This window comes from Loxodonta africana, chromosome 14 (genome assembly GCF_030014295.1).
Source record: "Loxodonta africana isolate mLoxAfr1 chromosome 14, mLoxAfr1.hap2, whole genome shotgun sequence".
Lineage (NCBI taxonomy): Eukaryota > Metazoa > Chordata > Mammalia > Proboscidea > Elephantidae > Loxodonta > Loxodonta africana.
Genome location: NC_087355.1, coordinates 83,150,629 through 83,168,586, shown reverse-complemented (window position 1 = coordinate 83,168,586; position 17,958 = coordinate 83,150,629). Strand labels below are relative to the sequence as shown.

Genomic DNA, 17,958 nt, shown 5'->3' with positions numbered 1-17,958 from the left:
TTCAATCTATAATTGGTGATGTCAGCCAAAGATGTGGCTGTGTAAGTAATTTACTCTGAATTTTTACTCTAAACTTAGCAAGTGAGTAAAAGTGAGGAGATGGTGTTAAATAAACAGGATTGATTGGATGCCACACATTTGTACACAGGTTAACTTAATTCTTAGTCTGAGATTGTTAGTGCCCCTCAGAGTGCTGAGTCATGTGGCATCGCTTATGGCCTTATGGTTTCATTCGTCCTACAACTCTTCCTGTTATTGAGATGGATTTCTCTTTCCACCAGAAGATTCCACCACAGGGTTGAACGTTTAGTCACATGTCTAACCAAAAAAAAAAAACCAAACCTAGTGCTGTCGAGTTGATTCTGACTCATAGTGACCGTATAGGACAGAGTAGAACTGCCCCCATAGAGTTTCCAAGGAGCGCCTGGGGTATTTGAACTGCCGACCCTCTGGTTAGCAGCTGTAGCACTTAACCACTATCCCACCACGGTTTCCAGTCACATATCTAGAACCAGAATAAAGAAGACAAGTGAGCTGGTCCCTTTTATAACAGCTACGTGCTAGCCACTACAGCAGGTGTGCTACCTGTGTTAACCTTAGGTAGCAATCACAAAACCCTATGAGGTAGGTATTAATAGCCACATTTTACCGATGAGGAGGCTGAGGTCCAGAGTCCAGTTGTTACCGGGTGGAAACCCCAGGTTCCTACTGGGCATGACTCATCGGCCAAAAAACGAGAGACCGAGGTAGGAGAACAGGAAAGGCGCCTTTATTTCATTGTACAAGGAAATGGAGTCAGTGGGAGCTCCTGCTGCCAAGACTGCTTGCCAAGGGCCGGCAGGTAAGTTACTTTTAAAGGATTTTACAAGGAGGGAGTTCATACAAGGGATGTCAGCAACACTCTTAATCATAGTACACAGGCACAATAGGGTTTACCTATAACGTCCAAGCAAAAGCAGGATTCAAATGCAAAGCTGAGGTGGGGGGAGCCCAGCAAAGGGAAGGATTTTGTAATACAACACGGTAGGAGAGGAAGCCATGTAAAGAATACAGCGCTGTGGGGCTCTGTCTCACAGTTAAGTAGCATGCTCAAGAGTAACACCATTAGGAAGTGGGGGACCTGGGATTTTGATCCGTGTCCCTTTTGGACAAAGCTGCTCTCTATCCAGTAGTCTACATTTTTTCATGCAAAGCAAAGGGACATTTTGTACTCCCCTTGGAAGCACAATGGTTAAAGCACTCAGGTGCAAACTGAAAGATCTGCACTTCAAACCCACCGGCTGCTCCGTGGGAGAAAGATGTGACAGCTGCTCCCATAAAGATTACAGTCTAGGAAACTCTGTGGGGCTGTCCTGCACTGTCGGATAGGGCCGCTATAAGTGGGCATTGACTCAATGGCAGTGGGTTTTGGGTTTTGTCATTTTTCTCTTTGCTGCCTTGATTACATAAGCCTGAAGTTATACGTTTAATTATCAAAACTCAAGCAAAGTCTTTAAGCAAAATGCTGACTGAGTGTAAACCTAGCAAGCAGAGCGTTCCCCAAGATCCATGGGAATTGCTGAACCAGGGGACAGAGACGGTAGGGAGCGAAGTGTGGGGCTTCTGTTTCTGTTGTTGGCTTTGCTTTTCAGCGTTGAATCTGCCCCACAGTGGAGAATTGGGGATTACCGGACGTGTTTGCATGTAGGGAGAAGGAGGGGGCCTGGTGGAGGAGGGGGCCAGGAAAGGCCATTTATTAGATTGTTTTGAACTGAAATCATCTTTGCTGAAAGCCTCTTAGTGCCATCTTCTGCTTCATTGTATTGTAGATTTCTAAGCACATCGGGAAAGGAAAAAACAGAAATTGGATTGCTTTATGCTAAATTAAAATCTGTCTGTCTAATAGCGAGCAGTATATTCTCTGGAAATATTGAATTTTTGGTAGCACAAGCGATTACAAAAAAGATCAATAATCAGAGAGCGCTAAAGAGTCCTCTAAGCTTTTGCACAAAAAGCAATTAGTACGGATTGATTTACTGTTACTTATTGTGATGAGATAATTGCCTCCACGCAAGTCAGTTTTGACCTTGTGGTACCTCTGGGTCTCAAAACATTTATTCTTTTAAATTGCTTAATTTGTCTCTGGTCTTATTTTAAAAACAGGAATAGCTTTGTGCTTGCTAAGAGATAGGAAGACCTGGCTTTTTTCTGTCTGGGTCTTCCATCCCAGGCTTGATGTTGTCCCTGTTGTGGTTGACCCTGAACACAACCCAGCCCTGTATTCTCCCATTTATAAATCCTGGGGAGTTCAGGGAAATAAATAAATACAAAGTCACAAGCCAGGGAGTGGGTGGGTGTACTCTCTGGATGGGGGTGGTGCAAGGTGACTGGGTTCCAGGAAGGCCGAGATCGTAGGCACAGTTGGTGTACATCAAAATCCATTGCTATCAAGTCAACTCCAATGGTGACCCCATGCGTGTCACAGTAGAACTGTGCTCCACAGAGTTTTCAAAGCCTGCTTTTTTTTGGAGGTAGATCACCAGACTTTTCTTCCAAGGTGCCTCTAGGTGGACTTGAACCACCAACCTTTCAGCTAGCAGACAAGCATGTTAACAGTTTATACCATGCAGGAGTCCCGTGGTAGAAATAGCCTGTCTGCATTGTGCATGGCCAGTGGGACAAGGAGAAGGGAATGACACGCATGGTGATAGCCTGTGAGCACCCAGTGTTGTGTGGAAGACTTTAGTAAAAACATCTTTAAAGGCTAAACATTGGGAACGTGAGTCTGTGAAAGTGTGATTCCCTCTTGGTGCTCCCTGGTACCCACTGCCGTCAAGCTGATCCTGACTCGTGGTGATCCTGTAGGACAGAGTAGAAGTGCCCCACAGGATTTCCAAGGCTGTAATCTTTACGGAAGCAGACTGCCATTTCTTTCTTCCACAGAGTGGTTGGTGGGTTTGAACTGCAGTAAGCAGCCAAGTGCTTAACCACTGTGGTACCAGGGCTCCTTGTGCTCCTTGTTATGTGGGCCTTTTTCCTTTTTAGTGTGTGTTTCTTTATATCTCCTTGCTTCTGCCTCTTCATTTTCTTTCTCCCTTCTCCGTCTCCTGTGACTGTGCATCTTTAGGTTATTTGTATATATGGCATCTTGGGAGGCAGCTTACCAGTATCCTACCTTGCTGTATGAGTTTGTACTTCATATTTTCTGCTGAGCTGAGGCTAGAGGTGGAGGTGAGACAGGCGGTATCCAGATACAAATATTCCCTTATAAGCATCACTGTCTGTGTTAATAATTTGCAATCTTAGTCCTTTTTCTTATGAATATGTAGATTTTTTTTTTTTTTTACTCGGCTTACTTTCCTGTTTAGGAGTGCAAATGCATTCTTTGGTGGTTGACCTGCTGTTATGATCACCTTCTATTAACCCCATCGTTGGAGGAGGATGAACAGCACACCCTTCTAAACAGTACAAGACTCAACGCTGAACAGATGAGATTGGAAGCAGTTAATTAGTCACATACACTCACAGTGGGGGGAAGAAGACACACATACCAGGCAGGGCCACATGGGAATTGTTGCAGTTGGGAGCAGAGTGAACCAGCAGGTATAGTGGGAGACAGGCTTTGTAGTAAAAAGAGGGTGGGGTGACCCTCGTTCCGGCAGGAAGATGTGATCCGCTTGTTTGAATAATTCCATGGGCCAACAAGGAACTGAAACCCATTAGGTTGAGGACTTGGTCTAGCTGATAGGGAAACTAGCGGGTGGGGAGTCTTTCTCACTGGGGTGGGGGCCTTATCTGGCAAGAGCACGTATCTGGCGAGAGCAGGAAAGTGCACATTTAGGCTTCTGGGGCCCTGTGAGGCTCAGAGATGTCAAGGCAGCAGTTGACCTGGGGTTCCTGTGTGAAGAAGCTCCTTGTTCAGGGAAAGATTGATGACGAATACCTTCCTCCAGAGCCAACAGAGAGAAAGCCTTCCCCTGGAGCTGACACCCTGAATTTGAACTTCTAGCCTACTAGACTGTGAGGAAATAAATTTCTTCTATGTTAAAGCCATCCACTTGCGCTATTTCTGTTATAGCAGCACTAGATAACTAAGACAGATACAGTGTGCAGTAATTTCCAAACCTATTTGACCACGAAACCTTCTTTTGTTTTAATTTTCCAAAGTGCCTCCCAGCACTTAGATTTGTAAAACTGACTTTGGGAAATACTGGCTATCAGAGAACATAAAAGGGGAAAAAATAGCATAAGGAACTCCTCCGTAGAGGCATACCTCAGAGATATTGTGGGCTCAGTTCCAGACCACTGCAGTAAAACAAAGTCACATGAATGTTTTTGTTTCCCAGTGCATATAAAAGTTACGTTCATACTATACTGTAGTCCGTTAAGTGGGCAGTAGCATTATGTCTGAAAAACAATGTGCATACTTTAGTTTAAAAATATTTTATTGCTAAAAAATGCTAAATATCATCTGAGCCTTCAACGAGTCATAATCTTTTTGCTGGTGCAGAGTCTGGCCTCAGTGTTGAAGGCTGATGACTGATCAGGGTGATGGTTGCTGAAGGATGGGGTGGCTGTGGCAACTTCTTAAAATAAGACAACAATGATGTTTGCTCCATTGACTGACTCTTCCTTTCATAAAGATTTACCTGTAGCATGTGATGCTGTTTGATAGCATTTTACCCACGGTAGAACTTCTTTCAAAGTTGAAGTCAGTCCTCTCAAACCCTGCCACTGCTCTGTCAACTAAGTTTATGGAATATTCTAAATCCTTTGTTGTCATTTCAACAATGTTCTTAGCATCTTCGCCAGGAGTAGATTCTATCTCAAGAAACCACTTTCTTTGCTCATCCCTAAGGAGCAACTTCTTCTCCGTTAAAATTTTATCATGAGATTGCAGCAATTCAGTCCCATCTTCAGGCTTCACTTCTAATTCTAGTTCTCTTGCTGTTTCCACCACATCTGCAGTTACTTCCTCTACAGAAGTCTTGAGCCCCTCAAAGTCATCCATGAGGGTTGGAATCAACTTCTTCCAAACTCCTGTTAATGCTGATATTTTGACCTCCTGCCATGAATCAGTAATGTTCTTAATGGGTCTAGAACGGTGAATCCTTTCCAGCAAGTTATCAATTTACTTGGCTCAGATCCATCAGAGGAATCACTGTCTATGGCAGCTATAGCCTTATGAAATGCATTTCTTAAATATTAAGACTTGAAAGTTGAAATTACTCCTTGATCTATGGGCTACAGAATGGGTGGTGTGTTAGCAGGCGTGAAAACAACATTAATCTCCTTGTAAATCTCCATCAGAGCCCTTTGGTGACCAGGTGCATTGTCAATGAGCAAAAATATTTTGAAAGCAATCTTTTTTTCTGAGCAGTGGGTCTCAAAAGTGGGCTTAAAATATTTTGTAAACCATGTTGTAAACAGATGTGCTGTCATCCAGGCTTTGTTGTTCCATTTACAGGCAGAGTAGATTCAGCACAATTCTGAAGGGCCCTAGGATTTTCAGAGTGGTAAATGAGCATTGGCTTCAACTTAAAGTCACCAGCTGGATTATTAGCCCCTAACAAGAGAGCCAGCCTGCCCTTTGAAGCTTTGAAGCCGGACACTGATGTCTCCTCTCTAGCTATGAAAGTCCTAGCTGGCGTCTTCTTCCAGTATAAGGCTGTTCAATTATCTTAGGTAGATCTTCTGGACAATTGCTGCAGCCTCCACATCAGCACTTCCTGCTTTCCCTTGCACTTTTATGTTGTGGAGACAGCTTCTTTCCTTAAACCTCATGAACCAACCTCTGCCGGCTTCAAACTTTTCTTCTGCAGCTTCCTTACCTCTCTCAGCCTTCATAGAATTGAAGAGAGTGAGGGCCTTGCTGTGGATTAGGCTTTGGCTTAAGGGAATGTTGTGGCTGGTTTCATCCCCTATTGAGACCACTAAAACTTTATATCAGTAATAAGACTGTTTTGCTTTCTTATCATTTGTTTGTTCACTGGAATAGCACTTTTAATTTCCTTCAAGAACTTTTTCTTTGCATTCGCAGCTTGGCTAACTGTTTGGTGCAAAAGGCCTAGCTTTTGGCCTGTCCTGGCTTTTGACATGCCTTCCTTACTAAGCTTAATCATTTCTAGCTTTTGATTTAAAGTGAGAGATGTGCGACTCTTCCTTTCACTTGAACACTTAGAGGCCATTGTAGGGTTATTAATTGGCCTAGTTTCAATATTGTTGTGTCTCAGGGAATAGGGAGGCCCAGGGAGAGGGAGAGAGATAGGGAATAGCCAGTCAGTGGAGCAGCCAGAACACACAACATTTATTTAGTTTGCCATCTTACGCAGGCACGGTTCATGGCACCCCCAAAACAATTACAGTAGTAACAGCAAAGATCAGTCATCACAGATCTCCAAAACAGATACACTAATAGTGAAAAAATTGAAATATTGTGAGAATTACTAAAACGTGACACAGAGACACGAAGTGAGCATATGCTATTGGAAAAATGTCACTGATAGACTTGAGTGACACGGGGTTGCCACAAACCTTCAATTTGTAAAACACAGTATCTGTGAAGCACAGTAAAGCAAAGCGCAGTAAAACGAGGTTTGCCCATATATCTGGTACTCCAGTGACTTCCGATCACACTCAAAGCCCAAATCCTGCAAATGGTTTAAGCGCTGCTCTCCCTGGCCCTGGCTCATCCCAGCCCCCAGTCCCCACACTCTCCCCCTGCACCCTGTGCTCCTACGCAGGCCCCTCCCTGACGGTGCATGTTCCTGCCCTTCCTCAACAGCAGTACCCTCTTCCCAGAGATCTGCATGGCTTTCCCTCCCCTCCTGCAGCTCTCAGTCACATGCCACCTACCAGAGAGGCCTCCCTGTCCCCTCCCCAATCCAGAAGAGTCACCATCTTCCCTCCTTCCCCTGAGTCACTCCCCCACCCCACCTTTATTTTTTTGCATGGTGTTCAATGGCATCTGAGGAATTATGTAATTGCTTGTCTATGGTACTAGAATGTCAGCTCTGGTGGGGACACTGTTGTAGCTTTTGTTCTCTTCTCTGCACCTAGACAATACTCGGCACACATTCATTAACAGAGCTGATGGGTAAATGAATGGATTCTATCGAACTTCAGTGAAATAGATTCATGATGAAAGACTTCTGGATAGTTGGAGGTGGGACTCCAGCTCTTTTTAGGCCCCGTCAGCCACAGGGCGTGGAATTCAGTAGACCTTCCATTATCGATCTCTCGGTTCCTCTTCACTTGGCTGTCAGATGACTGGACAACTTGCTTTGCCTCTCAATGCCTCCCCTGCCTTGTGGTAGTGAGGGGTGTATTCTGTTGCCGTTTGCTGCCACTGAGTCAGCCCTGACTCGTGCTGACCTTTAGTTAAGCATTTAAAGAGTCCAGGCACACAACTCTTCAGATAGGGATTGGACTGTCCTGTAAGATAGAAAATGATTCTGGTGAGGAGTGAGCTTCTTGGCTCAAGCAGACACATGAGACTGTGTGGGCAGCTCCTGTCTAGAGGGGAGGTGAGAAGGCAGAGGGGGTCAGAAGCTGGCTGAATGGACACGGGAATACAGGGCGGAGAGAAGGAGTGTGCTCTCTCATTGGGGGGAGAGCAAATAGGAGAATATAGCAAGGTATATATAATTTTTTGTATGAGAGACTACTTGATTTGTAACCTTTCACTTAAAGCACAATTAAAAAAAAAATAGAGTCTAGGCACAAAGCAGTGAAACACTGTCTGGTCCGCACCGCCCTGATTACTGGATGTCAATTGGATCATTGTGATCCACGGGGTTTTCGTTGGCTGATTTTCGTAAGTAGATCACCAGTCCTTTCTTCCCTGTCCATCTTACTTTGGAGGCTCCGCTGAAGCCTGTTCAGCATCTTAGCAACACACAACACCACTGCCACAGGGCTGGTGGCTGCACGTGAGGTGCATTGGCTGAGAATCGAACCTGAGTCTCCTGCATGGAAGGTGAGAATTCCACCACTGAGCCACCACTGCCCCCAGTGAGGGGCATAAAAATAGTGAGGTGAAAATGTGATAAAATGTGTCTTAGCACTTTCTTTGAAAGTGAGGTGCTGTGTCCTGAGGTAACTGAGCTGTGGACTCAAGGCTCACGTGATTCTCTGAATTTCCCATAAGTTACTGACCAGCTGCTGTGAGTCAGGCCCTGGGCGGGTGCAGGGACAATCACCAGAAAAGGCTCAGCCACCTGTCAGGAGCTAAGAGCAGACCGAGAATCTGGAAGTGCACGTTCCCTTACTCGGGCACAGTAAGCCTTGCTTCATTAGCGTAGTATGTTCAAGGAACCTCACAGCTCACAGTGGACGGAAATGCCTTCCTGTAAAAGGGATGGTACATAATCTGTTTGTGGTTTGTCTTTGGAAATCTGTGGAAATACAGCTCTTCAGTACTGCAGCGTGCTACTTCTGTCTGACCTGCAGTGTTTGGAGGGGGCTGGTAGGTAGCAAGAAACCCTGGTGGCTCAGTGGTTAAGTGCTCAGCTGCTAACCAAGAGGTCAGTAGTTCAAAGCTACCAGCCACGCTGTGGGAGAAAGATGTAAAGATTTACAGCCTTGGAAACCCCAGGGGGCAGTTCTACTCTGTCACTGGGAGTCGGACTCTACTCAACGGCAGTGAGTTTGGTTTTGGTAGGTAGCAGGTAGTTCTGTGGGTAGTCCGTCTGGGGGCGCTGTGCAAAGCGAGGCAGGAGTAAGGAAGGGAAGGGAGAAAATGGGAAGTAGTTCGAGCTACCAGAACTTTATGTGCTGAAAGTCCTATTATAAAAACAGCGCCGTCTTGTTGGTTCTTTGATTTGAAACAAAAAGCCATTTGCTGAAGTGAAAATACATCATAACAGGGAAATTTGGAGAAATAGTCCATCAACGCATCAGAGACCCTGGGTCGTACAAACGGTTAAACGCTCGACTACTAGCTGAGAGGTTGACAGTTCAAACTCACTCAGAGGCTACTCAGAAAAAAGGGCTGTTAGTCTGCTTCCGAAAGGTCACAGCCTTCAAAACCCTGTGAATCAGTTCTACTCTGCACCCATGAGGTTGCCAGGAGTCAGAATTGACTTAATGTCAGCCAACAATGACAGCCCATCAGCAGGAGAGATTGTCCCCAAAGCAGTTCCCATTTGCAGTGGGGCTTGGTGGTCAGTGGCCCCAGTGGCCGAGAATAGTGGAGCATGGGGCCAGATAGACCTGATCCAAATCCTGGATTGGCTGGTTTGCTAACTGTGTGACCTTCAGCAAGCCACATGACCTCCCAGGGCCTCAGCAAACCCATCTGTGAAATGGGAATACTGCTGTCTACACAGAAGGTTGGGTTGTGAGGCTTGTATTAGAGATTTGGTGAGAACTATTGTTATTACCAGTGAATTATGGTTTTCCTTCTTTATGTGGTGAGCCTCGGTAGTGCAGTGATTAAAAGCTCGGCTGCTAACCAAAAGGTAGGCAGTTTGAATCCACCAGCTGCTCCTTGGAAACCCTATGGGGGCAGTTCTACTCTGTCCTATAGGGTTGCTATGAATTGGAATAGACTCTATGGTGACAGGTTTGGTTTGGTTTCCTTCATCTGGGTTTCCTTCATTGCTGCATGCAGAATGTAAACATGAACATTTGTAGATTCCAAACGGAAGTTTTCAGGCAAAAGGGATACCATTCTTTCTTTCCCTTGAGAGGATGCCGTTGGCACTGAGTTCCTGTCTCAGCAGTCCATGAAGACAATTTAACGAGCGTCTCCATGAGCTGCTTGACTGACATCGTTACTAAGCCTTGCCATCCACTGAGGAAACTTGCCCAAAGTTGCAAAGCCGTCGAATGGTAGAACCCTATTTGATTCCAGGTCTCTCTGACTCCAGAAACTTCTGCCACACGATGGTTAACAAGAAATGTCCTGTGGCCACAGAGCTCTCCACTGCAAATGGGGGTAGGCGTGGGTGTGGGGCTGGGGAGGGATTTATCAGAACCATCTGCTCTGATTATTTTTTTCCAGAAATAAAACCCAGGTGAAACCTCAGTTTGAAGAAGCCACCATGGCATCTTTTCCTTTCAACGAGGCTCTGAGGAGAAGAAATTGCCTCAGATGTAACTGAATGAAGCCTGAGAGAGGGAAGAGCCCACATTACACGTTCTAAAGAATTCAGTACCTCTCCTCCCCCAGTTGTACAGGTCTCTGGGTCACTTGGTGCTGGCTTGCATTTTAGGGAATTGATGGCTACCTCTGACACTAATGAAAAAATCTCCATCTTCCTGTGGAGGTCTCTCAGCCTCAGAAGTGCCCGTGGTAAATCTTGTAGGTGCCCTGCAGCCAGAGCCCCAGGGAAGCACTTGCAGGAGCCACAGCTGGCTCACCACCTGTGTGACTTGATTTAAGTGTGGCAGTGCCGGAGCTATAGTTCATATTTTCTCCAGGCCTGTCACCGGGCCTTTAGAGAGACTCTGGCTGCAGTGTCCTTTTTGGATGTTTTGGATTATGGCGGATGTGTTAGGACACCGTACTGGTATCAATGACATTTTCATCACACAGATGAAAGAAAAGATACCTAAAAATGGCTTTGCATGCCTGGGTGTAAGTGCTGTTGTTGTTGGTAGTGTTATTAATAGTAGTAATGGCCACCATGTGTTGGGTGCTACATGTGGCGCATCATTCTAAGCCTTTTCTGTAAGTTCTCTGTGATTCTTTGTTTTTTCTTTTACTTCTTTTTTATTTATCTTTTTTTACTTAGTGCAGTAGAAGATATGCCCTGAACATTGCATATAACACGAATAGGTGGTACGATGAATGAATGTATCACACCATGTAGCTACCACCCAGAAACAGACCTCTGCTGGTAATCAGATCTCTTCCCATGGGACCCACGCCTGGCTCCACTCCCTTCTCTACCCAGGGGTGATACTTTTCTGTCTTCTCTGGGCATTACTTTTCTGTTTTCTTTATAGTTTCACCATCCACGTACATACACCTAAGCAAAGTAATTTAACATTGCATACTTTTGAACTTTATGCCAATTTGACCATATTGGACCTTGTTTTGAACTTCACTTCTTTGCTCAACATTATATAGGTAAGACTATCGGCAGTTTCCCGTGCAGCTCTGGTGCATTCCCTTCTGGGCTGTATAGTATTCCACTGCGAGACCTTAATGGAGTGAAATAGTATTCCACTGTGTGAACTTAACATGGTGTCTTTATTCATGTGATTGCAGATGAAGGATTGGGTGGTTTCTGTTTTGTCGTTTTTATGAGCTCTGCTTGCTATTATTATGAGCTCAGCTTGATTGCCATTGAGAAATCATGTTTTATTAGAGTGATGTTAGGGTTGCTAAATAATTTAAAAAGCAACATTATACAATTCTTTGTAGCTGTTTTTATAGGAGTGAGTAATATGTGAAGTGCGTACAGTTGTATGGGTGATGTGGTATGGGGGGGACCTCTAAAGCTGGGGCACTGGAGCCTGTGATGGAGGTAAAAATGTCCCTGCTGCTGAATGGTGGGGACCTGCCTGGGCTCCTGCAGATGGAACTGCCCTGCTCCGTGACTGGGCGCTATGGGAGAGCCACAGGCCACCGAGGAGGGAGGCTGCCCTTTTCGTGGAGGGATTGGGATGAATCCACCAGGAGGAGGCTTCCGGTGCCTTCAGTGACCACGTCGACAAATGTCGGTATGCTCGTTAATTAAGGACCGCAGAAAGCAAGCCTGATGGGCTTTATTCTTCTCGAAGCGCAGTCACATCCTCTGCATTTTGCTGCCTCGCTCAAACCCTCTCAGGTCGGCAGGGGAGGTTTGTGCTCCACACTTCACAAGGATGGACTGAAAGGCAGTGGAGTTTTAGGGCTCAGCCAGAGCAACCCAGCTAATTAGCGGCAGGCCCAAGACCAAACCCCTGATTTTCTGGCCCCTGGTTCATGCTTGTTTACTCCACTCTTCTCCCTGTGCCTGATGAGAAAATAATACCCTGCTGTCTTAGTCATCCAGCGTTGCTACCACAGAAATACCACCCGTGGACAGCTTTGACAAACAGAAGTTTATTGTCTCACAATTCTAGGAGGCTAGAAATCCAAATTCAGGGCGCCAGCTCCAGGGGAATGCTTTCTCTCTGTGTCAGTTCCGGAGGAAGGTCATTGTCATAATCTTCCCCAGGTCTAGGAGCTTCTGAGTGCAGGGACCCAGGTCCAAAGGACGCACTCTGCTCCTGGTGCTGCTTTCTTGGTGGTATGAGGGCCCCTCTCTCTGCACGCTTCTCTCTCCTTTTATCTTTTGTAAGATACAAGGTGATACAGGCCACACACCAGGGAAACTCCCCTTACATTGGCTTAGGGCTGTGACCTGAGTAAACATGTTGGATCCCGTCCTAATCCTCTTTAACATAACCTAATCTTGCCTCATTAACCACAGGTAGAGATTTAGGTTTACAACACATAGGAAAATCACATTAGATCACAAAATGGTAGACAACCACACAATACTGGGTATCATGGCTGAGCCAAGTTGATACACGTTTTGGGGGACACAATTTAGTCCGTAACACCTGTCATCACAGAGGTCTCTGTGCGGCAAAGGCATCCACTTGCTAATAGTTCTGCATCTGTCAAAACCTAGTCTAAATTAGCTTCTACCAACCGACGCACTTAATGTCAGCTGTAACAATTACATGGCCTTTTTCTGCATTTTGGGTACAGATTCACTTGGGTACTAGTTAGGCTTATGGTTGGTCGCCTTCTCTGTCTCTGTCAGGTTATGAAATCGTGAATTAAGGCTCAGGCCTCACCCCACTGGTGTCATGCAGAACCTCTTCCAGTGCGTCCTTCTCCGGCCTCCGCTGAGAGTGGTGGGCGCATCACACAGGGCAGCCTCCCGCTTTGATCTCTGTGCCTGGTGATGCAGTTCTGTGACCGTCACGCTGTACTGGTTTGCACAAATCAGACTGCAAAATCTTACCTGGTGGGGGCCTTCCTACTTACTGTGAATGGAGGCAGCGGCTCCGTTTACTAAAAAGCTACCCTTACGCTTCATAATTGGTCACCAGTGTCATGACCTTGGATATTACATCATCACCAGCTTCTAATCTGCTTTAAAACATCACACCAAACCCCTTCCCTGACGCCAGAGGAAATTGGATTAGCCTCTCTTTAATGAAGTTAACGCGTCTTGTAACGAGTGAGACGGGACTTCCAGTCCTCTTCTGTTTTCTTTTTCTATTTGAAGAGTCAGAGCAGGAAATGCTCCAGTTGTGAAAACATGTAATTTGTAAGCATTATTGACATAAATCAGAAATCTTAAGAGCCTGAGCCTCAACAAACCCAACTGCCCTTTTTCTTTAATGCAGATGGGTGATATTCAAATGTATCTTCTGAGAAACCACCGTCAATGCATCTTTGGAAGAAGGAACATGACCCAAAACCCAGCTTCCACCCCTTCTCTTCTCTTGACCTGCTGTCACCTGGTTTTCATTTCTAGCCTGCTGCTGAAAACACCTCTCAGTAAGGGCATCAGTGACCAAACTCATTGGGAACTTGGTAGGCCTCATCATAGTGCACTCGACCCTGTTGTCCCCCCTCTCCTTGGGACATTGCTCCCTAGATTTCTGTGACTCCAGACTCCTCTGATTCTTCTGCCCACCATCATTCTTCCTTGTCCTCCTCGTGAGCTCCCCCTTTTTTTGTCTGTCCCTTATACTCCTAATTTGACTTCTTCTAGCTTTACAACAGCATGTTCAGTCTCAGGGCACCTGCTCGTTGGCTGTGCTGAGATCTTTATCTATAGTCCAGGACCTTCCTCTGAATTCTGGACTCATGTCTCCAACCACCTTCTGGACCTACCTCCCTTGATGGCCAGAGTTCTGTAGACTCACGCTCTCCTTATCCATAGATCTTTCCCTACAGCTGGTGGCCTTCCTGTCCCCTTTGTTATCCATGCTGGAACTTGAGAGTCATCCTTGAGGCTCTCCATCTCCTTCTCACACATTAACCCAGTCATCAGGTCTGGCTGATTCAACCTCCTCCATCTTAAACTATTGCTTCCTCTTCTTCTATCATTCCATCTCATTTCAGGCCCTTGATATCGCTTGTCTAAACTACTGCAGTAACCTGAGAGTTGGTTCCCTGCCTCCATTCTTGTTCCCTTCAAATCCATCCTTCATTTTATTGTTGGAGTGATATTTCTAAAATGTGAAGATGGTTCTCTCGCCCCCAACTTGACACCTGCTGGTGGTTCCCATTACCTGAAGTCCACTTTCCTCACCTGGTACACGTGGCCCCTTGAGAGTAGTTTAGGAGGCTAGAAGTCTGAATTTGGGGTGCCAGTTCCAGGGGAAGGCTTTCTTTTTCTGTTGACTCTGGAGGAAGGTCCTTGTCATCAATCTTCCCTTAGTCTAGGAGCTTCTCTGTGCAGGGATCCTGGGTCCCAAGGATGCTCTTTGCTCCTGGCACGACTTTCTTGATGGTATGAGATTCCCCTGTCTCTGCTCACGCTTCTCTTTTATATCTCAAAAGAGACTGACTTAAAATACAACCTAATCTTGCAGATTGAGTCCTGCCTTATTAACATAACTGCCGATAATCCTACCTCATTACCATTGTAGAATAGGATTTACAACACATAGGAAAATCACATCAGCTGACAAAATGGTGGACAGTCACACAATACTGGAAATCATGGCCTAGTGAAGGTGACTTACATTTTTTAGGGGGGAATACAATTCAATCCATAACACACAGCAACAGCCTACATTTTTCCAGTCTACCAAGGTGTTTCCCATTATTAGAAGTCAATGATTAGATCTGGGCTGCCTTATGTCCAGGAGATCCAACGACACCATGCCCTTCCCACTGGGGTTCCCAGGGGACATAAACGCTCAGGAAATAATGGTGAATGAGAAGCAAAATCATTTCTTTATGGCTGACTGGGCCCAGGTCCCAAATTCTAATGCAGACCAAATGGCCAGATGAGGAGACTCTGAAACTTTGGGTAAGTTCCTTAACCATTCTGTGCCTCAGTTTCCTCATCTGTAAAATAGGGTAAGTAATTTTACCTACCACATGGGGATTTTGCGAATTAATCCATACAAAACACTTAGAATTATCTGGCATATGGTAGCCATCAGTAAATGTTGGCTGAGATAGCAGTAAACACTATGTTAGAGCTCGTTCCTTGGTTAACAGCTCCAGTCAACACTGAATAGCAGGCTTGACAGCAGGCTCCTTGTGTTGCTTTTGATTCAGTTTCTTTTTGATCAAAGTGAGAACCTTTGGGTTTTGTTCCAAATGAACTACATTCCTGTAGCCTGCTTACCTTGTCCTCTTAACTCTTTGCCAGATTCTGGCTTGAAAGCTTTCGATAAATAACTGCTTTTTCAGATCTAGTGTCATTTGCTATTTTCAAGCATCTGATTTAGAAACCAAGTTTTATGCTTTAGTTTGCCTAGCTAGCATGTAATCTTTGGAATTGGTACCTAAGTCCAGAGCCCTGTGTATATTCAGAGTCACAAATCTGTCTCTTGTCGTTGTGTCCCTGTGTTAGAGAACAGTGCCTGACTCGAGTAAACCAAAATCATACCCCTTGCTGTCAAGTTGACTCCGACTCATAGTGGCCCTACAGGACAGAGGAGAACTGCCCCGTAAGATCTCCAAGGCCGTAATCTTTACGGGAGTAGATTGCCAGGCCTTTTCTCCCCCAGAGCCACTGGTGGGTTTGAACTCCTTACCTTTTGGTTAGCAGCCATTACATGTTGGAATTTGAGCCACCTGTTCCCTGCTCAGTAGCTAGATGAGAAAGGCTGACTAATTTTTGCCTTTATTCCAGGTCCCTTTGTTTAGTTAATGCTTGTGGTCATAATGCAAGGATTGCCCTTATGTGGAGGACCAAACAGGGCACATTCAATGGAGCACAAAGTCCCCGGGCACCAGAGCTGTAGAGCCAAGTCCCTCAGGAATGTTCTAGAGCAGGGTGGCTCACAGGATAAACTCCCCTGTGTCTTTCTCTCCAAGAACGACCCTCCTGGGGACAATACTATCTCCTTTATAGTGTGGGACAGCACCTTTCTCTGCCGGAGTGACAGACGAAGAGGACAAGGCAGGTCTGGGCAGGTGTCGGAGGTCGACTGGACGAGGCTAAGTAGTTATTTCAATAGTAAGATGAAGTCTAGGATAGCCCTCGGGTTTCTGTCTTAGGGTCGTGAGCTGATCTCGCAGGAAGGTAGTGCATCTGAATTTGTTTATTTTGAGATGCCGATAGAATACTCTGTAGAGATACCAAGAAGGCAGTGGAAAATTCCTGTTTGTGGTTTGGGAGAGACATCACAACTGGATATACAGATCCAGCAATCAGCAGTGTAAAGGAGATAATTGGAACCGGGCAAAAGAACAAAACGGGCCCAAAGACAGAACCTTGGAGAAAGCCAGCATTTGAGTATTAGGCCTGGTGTCTTAGGGTTCACCAGAGTGACAGAACCAATAGGGTGTATTCGTGTGTGTGTGTGTGTGTGTGTGTGTGTGTGTGGTGTGTGTGTGTGTGTAGAGAGAGATTTATTTTAAGGAATTGGCCCACATGATTGTGAGGGCTGACAAATCCAAAACCTGTAGACCAAGCAGGCTGAAAACTCCGAAAGGTTGTGCATGTTACAGTCTTGATACAAATTCCTTCTCCCTCGGGAAACCTCAGGTTTTGCTCTTCAGACCTTCAACTGATTGGATGAGGCCCACCCACATAACGGAGCCTGCTCTGCTTTATTTTAGGTCAGCTGATCTAAAAGTTAATCCCATGTGGTGGCGCAGTGGTTAAGTGCTTGGCTGCTAACTGAAAGGTCGGCAGCTTGAACCCACCAGCCTCTCTGCGGAAGAAAGATGTGACAGCGTACTTCCTTAAAGATTGACAGTTCTGCTCTGTCCTGTAGGGTTGCTATGAGTTGGAATTGACTCTGTGGCAATTTTTTTTTTTTTTTTAATACCTTCAGAGCACATCTAGACTTGTGTTTGACCAAACAACTGGGCACCATGGCCTAGCCAAGTTGACACATAAAACTAACCATCATACCTGGGAAGCAGATCTCGCAAATCAACTGAGAAAGAAAATTCAGAGAGTGAGAAGGTGAGCCTGGTGAGAGCCATGTCCAAGAGGCGTTTCTTGAAAGGAAGAAGCCTTTGAGAGAGGGCTGATTAAATACTCAAGAGGACAGTTCTCCCTACTTGTTGCTGCTGCACTTCATGTTCAGAGATGCCACTGTTGTTGGCCTTGCGCTCCTGGGTAATAGTGGTGAAGCCATGGAAGAACTGGACAGTCAAGTCAGGGTGGTTTTGAGATCTGAACAGACACAATGGTACATCAGGTCCCAGATGCGCAGGAAGAGTTGTGGTAAAATTGCTAATAAAAACAATAAGAAATGCCCCTTTTTTTTTTAGGTGTTTAAGGTGCTGTTGAGTGAATTCCGACTCAGAGCGACCCCATGTGACAGAGTTGAATTGCCCATAGGATTTCCTAAGCTGTAATTTTTATGAGTTGGAGTTGACTCGACGGCACTGGGTGGTTTTTGGTTTAACTCTTATGGGAGCAGATTGCCAGGTCTTTCTCTCACAGAGCAGCTAGGTGGGTTTGAACTGCCAGCCTTTCAGTTAGCAGCCTAGTGCTTAACCATTGAACCACCAGGACTCCTTAGAGTCCGAGGCATAGTTGAACTCGCATTGTCTAAGTCGCAGGCACCTTGCTGATTCAGCAGACTGTCACTGCCCTTGTGGGCTGCTCCCTGCTCTTCTGTTCCTCTGGTCCTCCAAGCACAGCTGCTTGGAGGACCAGACGGGTCCCAGTGAAAAGCTGGGGCTCCTGCAGCACTCCACTATCATGACTGCACAGCACGTGGCTTAGAAGGATGCTTGGTTGTGTGTGTCCTGACCAGGAATAAGGGTGTGGGAGGTGACGGCGATCAGGGTGTAACGCCAGTCACTGTATGGTGGCCAGATCTCCATGGGCTTCTCTG

At 45.8% G+C, this 17,958-nt stretch overlaps 1 protein-coding gene across 6 annotated transcripts in view; it reads left to right on the top strand.

Annotated features, from left to right (window-relative positions):
* Positions 1-17,958, top strand: part of ZFAT (zinc finger and AT-hook domain containing) — a 223,437-nt gene that overhangs the window by 146,886 nt on the left and 58,593 nt on the right. The window contains exon 12 of one of the 6 annotated variants that reach the window (XR_002785258.2): positions 16,942-17,075. The exons of the other annotated variants lie outside the window; for them this stretch is intronic. The gene's annotated coding sequence lies outside the window, so the exon portion shown is untranslated. The remainder of the gene's footprint in view (positions 1-16,941; positions 17,076-17,958) is intronic. 6 annotated transcript variants of the gene reach the window in all.